General features: G+C 40.8%; 1 protein-coding gene across 1 annotated transcript in view; it reads right to left on the bottom strand.

The window, feature by feature from the left end:
- Positions 1–13305, bottom strand: part of LOC141993632 (uncharacterized) — a 649213-nt gene that overhangs the window by 562304 nt on the left and 73604 nt on the right. Inside the window, exon 2 of the mRNA XM_074963181.1 lies at positions 217–258. The gene's annotated coding sequence lies outside the window, so the exon portion shown is untranslated. The remainder of the gene's footprint in view (positions 1–216; positions 259–13305) is intronic.

Consider the following 13305-nt stretch of genomic DNA (forward strand, 5'->3'; position numbering starts at 1 on the left):
ATGAATTGTGGGTGCAGATCTGAGTGTCTGGACTTTCAGGCAGAGGGGCAAGCACTTAGAAGGGTGCCCAGAGTTCATTTCATGGGCACACGTTTTGCGGGCACAAAGTGCACCTGCAAAAGGAAAAGAGACTTATGTGACTCAAATGTAGTCCCTCCCTTTGTACTGCACCTATCACCATGGCAACACAAAGGGTGGTTGAAACATGCAACTAACCTTTAAGAGGCAGCAGCAGCAGAAGGCATATTTTCAGATGATCTGTAAAATAAACAAGAAACATATTTCGGAAAGATAAACGATACAGCTCTGGTACAGAAGGGTCAAAACCAGAACCCTTTATTTCAGTTCCCCAAACTTCGACAGGTTTTAGTTAAATGGATCCAAATCAACTGTGCATTTGGTTTTGTAAAGTCTTTTGGGGGCCTGATTCACTGACGCTGGCTTAAAATCAGGATTAACTCCTTTGAAGCCAACAAATTTAGGCTAGTTTCAAATGGGCGCAAGCAAAGGTAGAAGCAAGCAAAAGAGTGCTCAACCTCCTCTCAGTGTCCAATGCACACATTTTCCTGCTTATACTTCATCTGCATCGGGTGAAGAAGTACATAGAAGGGTCTTGTAAGAAAGAGTTTTTTATGCTACTCATTACAAAAACACACTGTATCCTGGCGAATAGAGAGCGAGCACCGACAGACTGAAATAAATATCTGGCTACAACAATGCAGCTTACAAAGCCCTTTCTGCATATAAGCAGAGACAGATTTGCCACCAAGCCCCTCAGACCTCAACTGTCCATAGGATTTGTGGGCAGGATTGGCCAAGACAAGGGTCATGGAGAACTGCATCTTACTACAAATGGCTAGAGAAACTAGCTGGCTTGGGTTCACAATCCACCTGGCTCAGCAATAAAAGTTTTGGAAGGGCAAAGAAATTCCCATTTCCTGTTTTCTGCATCTGGGACACCTTCATCTTGCTGTGTCAACCCATGTGCTCCCCTTGGTTCTTAGGGCCAGGCACCTGGACACCAAGTTTTGTGTGTGCATTGCATTGCAGACTGTCAGCCTGGGACTCACAGGTTTGGTTTCCGTATGACATTGTAACACAAACCCAATGATCTTTATTAACGATTGAAAACACTGGTCCTTCATCGCCAGTCCTTTGCTCGTTAGAGGGAATTCCAAAGAGCAACTCACGCCCCCACAACCAGGTGGAGGGCTCAGGAAGAGAGACTTCTACATTGTAAGGCTTCACTCTTTTACATGGGAGAAAGAGAAAGTGAGGTCTATTCTATACCCGACTAGGTCAGAGTTACACCACAGTCAGCTATTCACATACAGGCTCCCCAGCAGCCAATGAGCTCTCAGGATATAATACCCAGCAACCTAGAAAGCAATTGACAACTGTATTATATAGGGGAGTCGCCTAGAGACTCAACACTAGGACTATGGCTCTCTGTGTCTCATAGCAGTATCCCACGTCCCTCCTGGTATTCATGGAATGACGTAAATCAATTCAGCAAGGGCTGAGTGTCTGGTGCTGAGTGTTTGGTGTTTTCACTGTCATTGCAGCCATTATTTTCCACATAAACACCTCTCTGATCCTTGCAGAGGCATGCCCCTAGCAAACAGCATTGTACTCCAGATGTTTTCAGTCCTTTGAATAGAGTAGGTCCAGAAGTGAACAGGATTCCACAGCTCCGCGCTGCTTGCTCCAGGCAGACATCTGTGAATTGCAGCTAATGTGTTTATCATCTGTCAGGTTGTCTCGGCTAGGATTTGGACAGCATGTGCAACAAGTGGTATGCATCATCCGCAGCTACTCTGCAACCATTTCTTTCCCTCCCCAACACCACCACCACCACCATTGCATTGATGAATCTCCAATGTTTCTATCAGTGTTACACACAACAGACATATAGCATTAGAGCTAGACAACTTTCTTCTGAAATATATCCCAGGCATATCTAGTCTGCTCAACCTAAGACTCTTCCAGTAATACTATCACTCCTTCATTTCATATTGTAGACAGCCAGAATAAGGTGATAAAAATGGTTGTGAGACAAAGTAAAATTGGCCGTCTGGTGAAAACAGCTGTTGCAAAGCTGTTTGTTTGTTCTGATCTGTAATAGATATCACTAGGAGAGAGTAATTTTTTTCCCTAGTGTATCTGCAGTGCTGATGTTCTTTCCAACTCACAATAGTCTAAGAGAACAGAGATCTGCATTAGCATATCTAGCTCTGAGACAGGGGGGCTGGAACTAGGGGTGCTACTGCACCCCCTAGCTTGAAACAGTAATAACGCCAAATACATTCTTTCCACCAGCAGCAGCCCCACTATAAAAATTGTTCCAACACTCCTGCTCTGAACTCTTTTGGGTGACCGTGGAGTCTGAAATGATTGTCCAATCACTAGCCACTACATGGCACTACCTTTGAAAATAGAATTTCTGCTTTCAAGCTTTCTTTACATTCAGTTTCCAGTGTTCTAATTTAGGATTTTTTATGGTTTCAGATTTGTCAATTGATCCTGCAGGGTTAAATCTGAATTATTTGTTCAGGGGGAAAAAATGCCAGAAGCTACAAATTAAACTGCCCAAATGATACAATTGCCCGAAGTCTAAAGTTGAAAAAAAAATTGTTTAAAGGAAAGAAATCACAGAGGACTTTCCTATCTATGCAGCCAATCAACTGTTACATAATTATGTGGCGCATAAAGAACTGACAGTGAGCCACACAGAGTAACATTTTGGAATCCGAGCAGATGTCAAGCACATTTAGCTCAAGCTTAGTTATTGTGTGTCAGCTGATCATTGCTTATTTGACAGATATTGGAGTTATGTTTACCAAGGAGCACAACGCAAGTGTTTGATGGTTTAAAAACTTTGCTTGACTACTTGCACCACAACATACTTAATGTTGTTGCAGAACATCACACATTACCCTTATGTGTTAACTAGTAGTCATATCATGAGAGAGACAAACAACTTACTGTTTGAATGAGTCTATTTATTCCATTCAGATGAGATTTTGAAGGAATCATATAAAAATGCAAAGGTTGTTTTAAATTACCACTCTTTATTGTCATGTTAATATTCATTCCAAATATAAGATTATATATAATATAAAATATAATATAATATATAATATTCCAATAAAATATTTATGCAACATATGTCAAAAATTCTAGAGTAGAATATTCTTTCCATTCATGCTTTTCTGTTGCTTCACCCTTGAATTGGGTCTCATTTAATTTTCTTTTCTCATGCAAAATTGAGCTACAGAAGGCAAAAAATGGGAACCAACCCCTTATATGCTTTGCAGTCAAAGTCTATCTATTTGTCTTTTATAGTGAGCAATTCAAATCTCAGTTTGTAGAAATAACCTTATTAGGTATGCATGCTTTTCTTTAGAAATGCTATCATAAAAAACACAGCTAAGTCATTAATCTTTTCAAAAAGCTTGTTGAGATCCCCATAGGCACTGAAATGGATCATAACAGCCGCACATATGAAATGTAGCACTGTAGCCAACTGTTTCACAGAGCTGCAAATTTGGGCAAATAAGACCGTCAAAGCTTGCAAGCTTCAGTTCATGAGCTTGCTGTCCTTTCCACAAGATCAGGGCTTGGTAGACTCACAACGGAAGGTGAACCTACCAAAAATAAACAGACAAAATATAATAAAGATGCTAAAAATCATGCAGCTCTCCTCAGCAGTAGATGTAGGGTGTAACAAAACCATTGCTTAAAGAAACATTCTGCTGTTACATAATGATATTTTCTAGAAGACTAACGCAGCAGAGAAATTAATGAGTAAATTTTCAAACAGCTAAAGAGGCCACACCTTTCTTTTGGTTCTTATGTCTGGTACCTCCCCTCAAAAATGGCCTGAGAACACAAGTCTGAGCACTAGAGCCTCTAACTACCTGCTTGATGATGTTCAAAAGTGCTAAATGGATCCTTTTTCAAAAGGTAGCCCTTTCAAGTGTCCTCAAGACAAAACTGAAGATGTCAAAAGAGGTACTGGCAAAAAATCATTTGAATAAAACCCACAGTTTCACTTCCCCAGTAGTCATAACATCCAAATATTGATTTTTTTCACCAGCATTTGTATAAGTGTGGGGTTTTTTTAACAAGAGTGTTCACATCATGGGAAAATCTTGTGACCGCTCCTCTATATGTGTTTGCATTTGACGTTCCTGTGTCACCATCTTCAAACTTTGATTTCCTTCTTCCTGTCTGTAAAAATTCCAGTCTCCTAGTCAGAGAACTGGAAAATCACCATGTAACTTTAGTGACTGATCATTCTGCATGGATAATGAACAGTCAAAGCAAGTAGTTTGCAACAGCCAGAAAGAGAGAGAGGCTGGAACCATAGGGGTAAGATCTGGACTGACATCAAACTCTCCTGACATTCAGGTGTGCTTGACCTGAGGTTTGATTCATTCCTGTTATAGTGCATCACACACAAATCTGGATCTAGATCTGAATTTCCCCAAAGTTCAGGAATGCTGGGACCGTTTTCAGTAAAAGAAAAAGTGAAATACTGTTGTGGGCTCAAACCTGCAAGATGCTGAACATCCACAAGCCCCACTGTTTTCTATAGGAGCTGAGGGTGGCGAGCACCTTACAGGATGTGTGATAGATAGGCTTGACAGAATTCAATCTTTATTTTTTTATCATTTCAATAGATGATGTTTATTTTTAAGCATTTTTATCTTTTATTTAATTAAATTTTCACAGCTGTCAGAAATCATGGGAGGTCAGATAATGGGGAGGATCAAACAATAATTATTTGATGGCAGCAGGCATTGAGATTAAAAAGTTAACTGTTAAAACAAAAATTGTCAACATCACATGCCAAAATATACAAAACAAATATCCTTGAATCAAATTCTAATACGTGCTCAAGAAGCATTTTTCCTACTTTGTAAATTTTGACTATTATCAATGGGAATATTTTTCCGGCAGTTTGTATGTGTACGGTGAAATCAACATTTACCAATAAAAAGCTAATCCTTCCAAGCCTAGTTATATGTGTACAATGATCACTGAGACTGACAGAGGGTAGTTGGAGCTGGGAAAGTGCTCGGATTCAGCCAAAACCTGCCACTTGGAAGTGTCTTTGAGACAGAGAGTTAGAGTGGGCTTGATGGGAAAATAAGAGACAGCAAGTATGAGATGAAGAGTAAGATACTTGCAAAACAAATCTCACAGCCACAAAACAAACAAGCAAACAAAACGTGCTAATGAAATGTTTAATGGCATGTAGGAAAACAACAAGCGCATTATCGGGCATTTTAAAAGATATGCAGCAAGGGACATAGAAGAATTAGAATGCTTGTTTGTGTTGAAGAAGGAGAAATATGCAGCCTTTGTGATAAGTTTTTTTCCATTTTACATGGGCATCTTTTCTGAGATTTCTGCAACCTGAATTCATGGTGATAAACTCAATTTTTGTTTTGAACTAGGTGTAAAACAACTTGGAAATATTTAACTGCACACAGAATTATTTCCACTTTCACTTGGCTCAATATGCAAATAAAGGATCACTCTGGTATCTAATCCTGCCATGTCTTGCTATAAAGGGTCTGAGGAGCTGGTCTGCTCTAAGCAAATACAGAATTTGGGAGAAACAGCTGCTTTGTGATGTGCAAATAAAACCAGAAATATAGCAGTAGCCTTTTAGATCTGTTACAGGTTGGTTTGTTTTTTAAAATCGTAGAAGTGTGAGCTCAGCAACAGCCACATGGCTCAGGCTCTACATCCAATAGACCAACGCTCAAATCCCAGGAGACAGTCACCACTATGCAGTGCCATTAGAGACATTCTGTAGCCACTGAGCCTTGAAACTGTCAGTGACTCTGCCCCCACTTCCATGGATGGCAGTGGGATTGCACTGGGAAGGAGATGGTCCCTGTGGAGCAAACAAGTGTTTCCAGCTGAGGAAGTCAGCAACACTCTGGGTGTCTCCCCTCCCGTTCCAAGAGATGACACTGAAAAGGAGCTGTCAACCAGCAAAGGAGTTCGGCTGCGTGAAGATGCCCCCACCTTGCAGCCAACGTTCTCGCTCCTTGACAGGAGTGGACATCATCTTTACTGGGACTCTCATGTGAGTACGGGTTTACTAGCTTGGTCCATGTGTAACAGGCACATGCTTAACTCATAGTGAGGAGCCTGACTGTCCTAAAGGGGGTGTCTTGTTTCTTATATTGGTGTTAAATGAAGCTCACACAAAGTGTGCATGGGTATCAAATTGTGGATCAGGGATACCACCAATAGCCCTCCCCTTTGGTCTCAATCATTAGACTAGCTGCGTGCTTTACTCTCCCATATTTCCAGGGCCTGCTCAGTGCTAAAATAGCAGTTACTGGGCAACTAATCCCTGGACTTTGTCGGGAATTTTTCAATGAATTTTTTGGGGGGGAGAGACAGAAAATGCCGAATACTCTGAACTAAAACTTTCTGCAGAAATGATGCACCAGTTTTGATTAACATTTCATTGGGAGGCTTCTCAGGTCCAGGATGGAATTTCTGGTCAAAATCAGAGTGAACAAGAGACTGAGCAGAGCCAGGCAGAGCAGAGCTTAAGCCCAGGTTTCTCACATCCCTGGTGAGTGCCCTGACCACTGCTCTATTGACTATTCTGAGGTGGGTCTTAGTCTTGTTCTCCTTTTTTCCCCCACACAAAAGGTCTCATTTTTGTTCCAATGTGGAATGAAAACAAAGGTGAACACCTCAAAATTTTGTGTAAAACTGAATTCTTGTTTTCCAGACACCCCACTAATTCCCCTCCCGTGCCAATGGGTGGGGAGTGGGTGGACAGGGGTGGACCCTTAGCTTCAAAAGGTTTGGTGCAAATTACTTCCCACTCCCAGGGAGAAACTGAAACTAGGTTGTGAATCTCAGAGTCAGTCTAGTCCCTGCCCTGCTCTTGTGGCATTGTGGCTATGTGCTGCTCCTTACCTATTTTGGATGGTACTGTTACAAACCTGCCTTACAGAACAGCATATTCTGTGTTTTCATTTTGCTGCTGCATGTAAGAAAAACAAAATAAACCAGAAGTAGAAATTAAACAGAGTAATAACACCTTTCAATTGTCTCTTTTCATAAAGGATGTTCCCTCATTGATTCTTTTTTTTTTTTTATTAACGCTAAATAGACAGTACAAGTTGCTTGTTTTCTTAAATAAGCTGCAGGAGAGCGTGTTCATTATAAAAGACTGCATACAAGAGAGCTGAGGCAGTGGAGAGTTACAGCAAGTACCATTAAAATGATAGCAATGATTTATTTTTAATCAAGTCCCCACGCTTGGCCCTCAGCTAATTCAGCCGCTAATCGGCCATCATTTATCCCTCATTTTTATAGTTATCAGTTTACCTCAGGAGTGTGGAATCATAAAAGCAAGGTTACAGAAAATTTTCTTTTGCTGAAGAATTCATCCCAAACTTTTTTTCATTGCCTGCCCTTACATTTTCTTAATGCCTTTCATGGTGTACATTTGAGTTACGAGAGACTGAGAGATATACTTGCTAATGCAAAAACAATGCTTCTAGTTACTGACCAAGCAGTGACTTATGACTAGGAGACTCACATCAAACCTGATTTTTATAGGTGAGGAGCATCTCCAACTCCCACTGATGTAAGCAGGAGTCATGGGTGCTCAGCACCTTTGAAAATTAGGTCATTCACTTCTCTGTGGCTCAGTTTCTCCATCTGTAAAATGGACATGTAAAATGGATCTACCTCATAGGAGTAGGTTGAGTCATTAATGATTGTCTGATTGATTCTGGCCACTATCAGAAGAGGGGATATTGGACTAGATGAATCATTGGTCTGACCCAGTATAGCCATTCTGCTATTATGTACATGTTGAGATTCTTAGATGGAAGATGGATAGAACTCTAAAGGAGCAGTATTATAATTATTAGCAGAATTCTCATAACAAATATTAGTGTCAGCCTCTCAAAACAAAACCTAATTGGGAATTTAGCCTTCTTAGGCGTTTCATTGTGAACTTGAAACTTGGTCCTTTTCCGTGAACCTCGGCTGAATTCCACTTCCAGGAGATAACAGGGAAAGATTGGCAGCTACTAGCTGCAGCTTGTCATGATACCATACATTAAGAAGAAAAAATATATTTTAAGTCCAAAATATGACTTTTTTCAGATTAAGGGAAATCAACAAGAATGACCAATAAGTAAATTCTCCTGGAGAGAGCACATTGTGTATATCTCCTCTGTCAGAGTCTGCAGCAGTTCAGAGAGCAAAATCTTTGCTCTTTCTGCAGGCAGGCAGAGTTCTTAAGAATTTAAATGTACAGTGAACAGTATAGAAAGAAATTAGTTTCATGTTAAATGCCCCACCAAACAATATATGTGGCTTTTTAAAAGATTGACCATTTGAGATTAGTTTGGCTTTCAGTTTTTACATGGTTTCAGGTCAAGGCTTGTTGAACCTCACACAAAGCAAAACCCCCAAGTTTCACAGAAATTGATTTGAATTATAAATGCAAAGGGTTTTAGCTGTGCACTTTTTCTAGAAATAACTTCTATAATTCCCTGTGATATTAACACATCCTGTATCAGTTTGTAGCCCCACAATAACACACCTGCATAGACCATTCCTTCATCATGGCTGAAGTGCATCATCATCTGTTTTAACAGGGATATAACTTGTTAGACATCTGTGTTAGCTGACATACGAGCATCTAGGCAGGCTGAAAAAGTGTTTACAAAATGGCTTCATCTGTGACATAACTATGGGATGACATGACTAAAACATAGAAGCTGCTGAGTTAATGAGATTGTCACCTGCAATTTGATGGAGACAGTTCTGATTCAATCGGTGTCATCATGCAGGCTGCAGTGCTTCCGCAATGAACGCAAAATATCTCATTTTCCTCCCCTAAACATAGGGGCACTGATAATAGCAGAAATGATGCAGAGAAACATGAGCTGTGTTGCTGTGATGAACAGTCACTTCTAGGCACAGACTGCATTAGGCTGGTGATACTATGTTTCCTTAAATAAGTCAGGACACCTGTGATTAGCAGCCAACGTAAAGGGGCAAGGAGCATCACGGAGGAACAAGAGAAATTCTGCTCTGTCCCTGTTTTGTCTCTAAGGGGCAAAAAGTAGCAACCCTATCAGTTAGCAAATAAGGGGTGGCTAATCTCTGCTGAATGAGTTAATTATTACACACATATACAAGCACAAAAATCATTGCCAGGAACAGATTTGATGGACATGGAGAAATCCGCAAAGCAGCCTTGCAAAATCTAAAGAAGCCTGAAACAATAATATTCCACACTGAAATTGTTTATGGCATCTATTTACACTGAAGATATATTGTCTGGTTTTTAGAGCAGGATAGTGAAGACTTTGGGGGTGTTGCTCCCAGTCCTACCATGTTACTCACACATGCCTCACTTTGCCCCCTTATAAAATGTGTCTATTAATAATTATCTATCCCCATAAAAGTTTTGGGAGACTAATTTAAGTGCCCAACTCCCTTTGAAAATCTCAACTTTAATATTTGTAAGAGCTCGTAAAAATATTTTGGACCAAACCAACCTCCAATCTGTTGAAAAATGCAATTTTGTTGACAGCCCTTAACTGCTGAGCATGCTTTTTTGTTGTTTCAAGTCCCTGCTTCAAATCAATCTCACACATCCCAGGTGAATGGCCTGAACACTGAGTTACATAGTAAGAGAGTCAAAATCTCTTCCTGCCTCTTTCTCTCTCATTCCTCATCGGAATGAAAAACAGATTTTGAATCACTCAATGTTTTGCTAAGCAGAATTGTTGTTTTCCAGCCAGCCCTATTTGCAAGTTAGCTTGGGTTCTTTGGCAGAAAGGTGCTATATTATCACCTATTAGCTTGCCAACTGTGGTAATCTGCTAGCCCCACCATTTCCATAGAGACTGACCCCACAAACACTTATACTCCTGTAAGTAGTCACTGCTCATGCAGGTAGTCCCAGTGAAACCAGTGGAATTACTCATAACAGGAAGGACTATTCTCATGAACAAAGATTTGTAGGATTCAAAGAAACAAATGGAGGAAAACCACATTATTTACATGGAATGGCAGGATATAATTCAGTTCTAAAACAGGATCTTGTAGGTGGTAAAAATAAAATAGGGCATATGTAAATTCTCCTCTCATGAAAAAAAAAGGAAATAAATCACTCAGCTGTGGTTACATTTGTATTGTGATCATGCAAGATTCACTATTGTGTTAGCTTTGACGGACTATAAATTTACCCTGCCAACCCCTTCAAAGGGACTGGATGTGGAAATAATTATTTAATTAAGATAGTAACTGACAAGACTGGAGTTTTGATGAATTGGTATACACAAAACTCAGAGATGATGAATTGCACCAAGTTTAATTCACTAAACAATGCCTAACATGTCCATTGTTTGGTTTATGAATTTCTCAACATAGAAGAATAATCTCATCTCATGTACAATGAAGTTGCCTAATCAATAAAGGATGGTGAAAATACAGCCACTAGATATATACTACCTTGCCATTCCTAATTAATGTAATTGCATGATAGGTTGGTCCAGCTACTCGGATTTGACTGGCTGATATACAGAATTGACTTATAAGTCATTAGAGAGACCGCTGGTGAATATGACCACATTTTCAGCAATATCTGGCTTATCTTTCTGGCTAGCTAGTTAAGCTAAACAAATGATCATCTAGCAAAGTCAAGTATCTTTCACAACCGCCATAGAGCAGAATAATTTATATAGACTCACATGTTGCAGGTTTGGGGTTCAATTTATCATATTCTATGCCTTGCACCAAAACAACAGGCAGCCTTACATAAACTTCACTCCCAGTGAATCTACCTTAAAAGCCTTATGCAATATTTGAGTTAAAATCCATTTCTCCTGCTGCAGAATGGGAGGAGGGGAAGGGAAACAGTCACTTTGTTTTAAAGAAAAAGAGAAGTGTTTTTAACTCCATTCTCAAGGGCACCACCATTAACGTTTGCACAACATAAGATACTTCAGAACAAAGTGAAAATCATCTGGGGAGGGAAAGAACTTCAAGATCAGCCAAATATCACAGATGTCCGTGTATACTGCTCCCAAGGACTCATCAAAATGTGGAGCAAAAAGCTTTAAACAGTATATAGCTAAACGATCTGGACAGAAATGCTTTTATTCCAGCCACAAACTGTAGAAAGTGGAATCTGGTGCATCTCAGACTCATTTCTAAATGTCTTGAAATAAACCACCAAAGCTTGATTCTAAAATCCCACAGCAGCCGCTGCACCTGTGCCACCATGCCTGTCACTCGGGTGTGCAGGGCTCTGTTCTTCCTGTAGTCTGTAGAGCTACGCCCCGCCACAACAAAACCCTAAGGATTGCAGCGCTTGCAATCTCCAGCCACAAAACTGCATTCCTCACTCCTAGAGCTCTTTCTGGCCTGGGAGTGTCCATACTGCCCTGCAGTGTCCCCAGGCAGTGTCTAGGAGGCATTATATAGCCTGTTGTGAATAAAAATCTAAGTCAAAAATGGCAAACATTTGCATTCACTTTGGGGGCTCAGCTTTAGACAGAAGTCGGGGTCGATCCAAGCAAAATTGCATCCCTATGTGTCACCAAGTTGGACACCCAAAAACAGGTACATCTGAGCATATTGATTGAGCACAGACCTGGATGGGAGGGGACCACTAGGAAGACCACTTACACAGTCTCAGAACACTGCCATGAAATGGTCCATCCAAGCAGAGAGGGATCTTCTGCCATTTTCTACTTCTTTGCCACTGCTCAGGTGATGCAAAAGGCTCACAGACTGGCCACATCCTCTGGCTGGGGATTGTTCTGACATGGGGGAGTTCACAGCGAACCCCCATCCCCAGCACCATGGGCATGTCAGGAATGGGGAAGAGGAGGGGCTGGAATGTGACATGTTCTGCTTATGCTCAGCGGGCCGATGGCCCCTTGGTGATCCTTGCCTGCTGGTGTAGGTTATAGCAATCCCCAAGTTTCTCTAACCTGCTCCAGGGCTGAGGGCTGGGCAGCGAATTAGAGATCTGTAATTGTTTAGATCTCTTTGCCCCCCTCCCTTTCCCTGGTTCACTGAGTAAAAACTTGGCAAAGCAAAGAATCCAGCCCAACATCCACTCAGCCATATGATGGATTATAATGAAAAAACAAATGATATTTCACTTGCCTGTCAGAATAATTCCTGTCCCGGAGTGAGAATTCTGAATGGCTGATAAATAAGGTTGGAGTGTTAAGATATGGGAGATGGTAGGATTGTGAAAATAACAGAGTGGCTGAGTCTGAGAGGAAAGTGCAGAAGGGCAGAAAATAAAAGTAGAGTAGGGGGGGTGAGCTACATTATTTTCAAAGATCAGAAAAAAAAAGATGAGTTTGAGGAAAAGATTTGGATCATTTCTTGTTGTATCCAAGCAGGTTTGTCCTTCCCTAGCTTTAATGTGCTGGATATTCGTGCACTGCACTCAGTTGGATAGTTTAGTGGCTTCCCAGCTCCTCTCCAGTCTCTGAAAATGATGCAGAAGAGCCACATTCCATGACTCTTTGGCAATCCATCATCTCTAATCATAATTGCACTGGGGGGAAAAAACAGCTTTCTATGCGTTATGGAAGTTTTTAAGACTAAATTGTTCAGATGCCATTATAAGGAAACTAAACAGATGAACAATTTAATTTGATTTCTTCACTACTGACTCATGTTTTCTAAACAGGAACCATAGATCATCTGAGTTTGAAGCATCTGAAGTATTGATTACAGTCTGTTTTGTTCTAAGAGTGGACATGGATCAAATGAGATTCTGTAATTCAATAGGGGTCATAATAAAGAACAGGTTAGTTAAAGTGTGTTTTGTAATCCCACTTACTAAAAGTTGCTGTAAAATGGATTATGGGGAAGATCTTGGGCTGTGCAAGGGAAGGTTTGCACCACTCCTTAGACACAAAGTGTGAACTGAAGCTGCTTACTTTACCCCTAAAGTATCTACCCCTACATATAGGGTGTAATGCTGCAGTAGCAACTTCTATGTGGAGCTGGTAGAGGGGGCCTGATTGGGCGAAAGAGAACTTGGCCAAAGAGTCCCTATGTTCTGGAGATTTGCAGTAGTTGGAATGCTCCCTCACGGTCCTTGACAGCTGGTACAAATCAGAGCAGCCATGAGGCTGCTCTACATTGTGCCAGAGGGACTGTCTTAGAGCAGATCAGCCCAAGATCAGATGGTTTAAGGCTACTTTTCTACCTTCACTTCTCAGCTGCACTGCGTCCTCTCAAGCCTCTTTCTTTCATTTT

This window comes from Natator depressus, chromosome 9 (assembly GCF_965152275.1).
Source record: "Natator depressus isolate rNatDep1 chromosome 9, rNatDep2.hap1, whole genome shotgun sequence".
Lineage (NCBI taxonomy): Eukaryota > Metazoa > Chordata > Testudines > Cheloniidae > Natator > Natator depressus.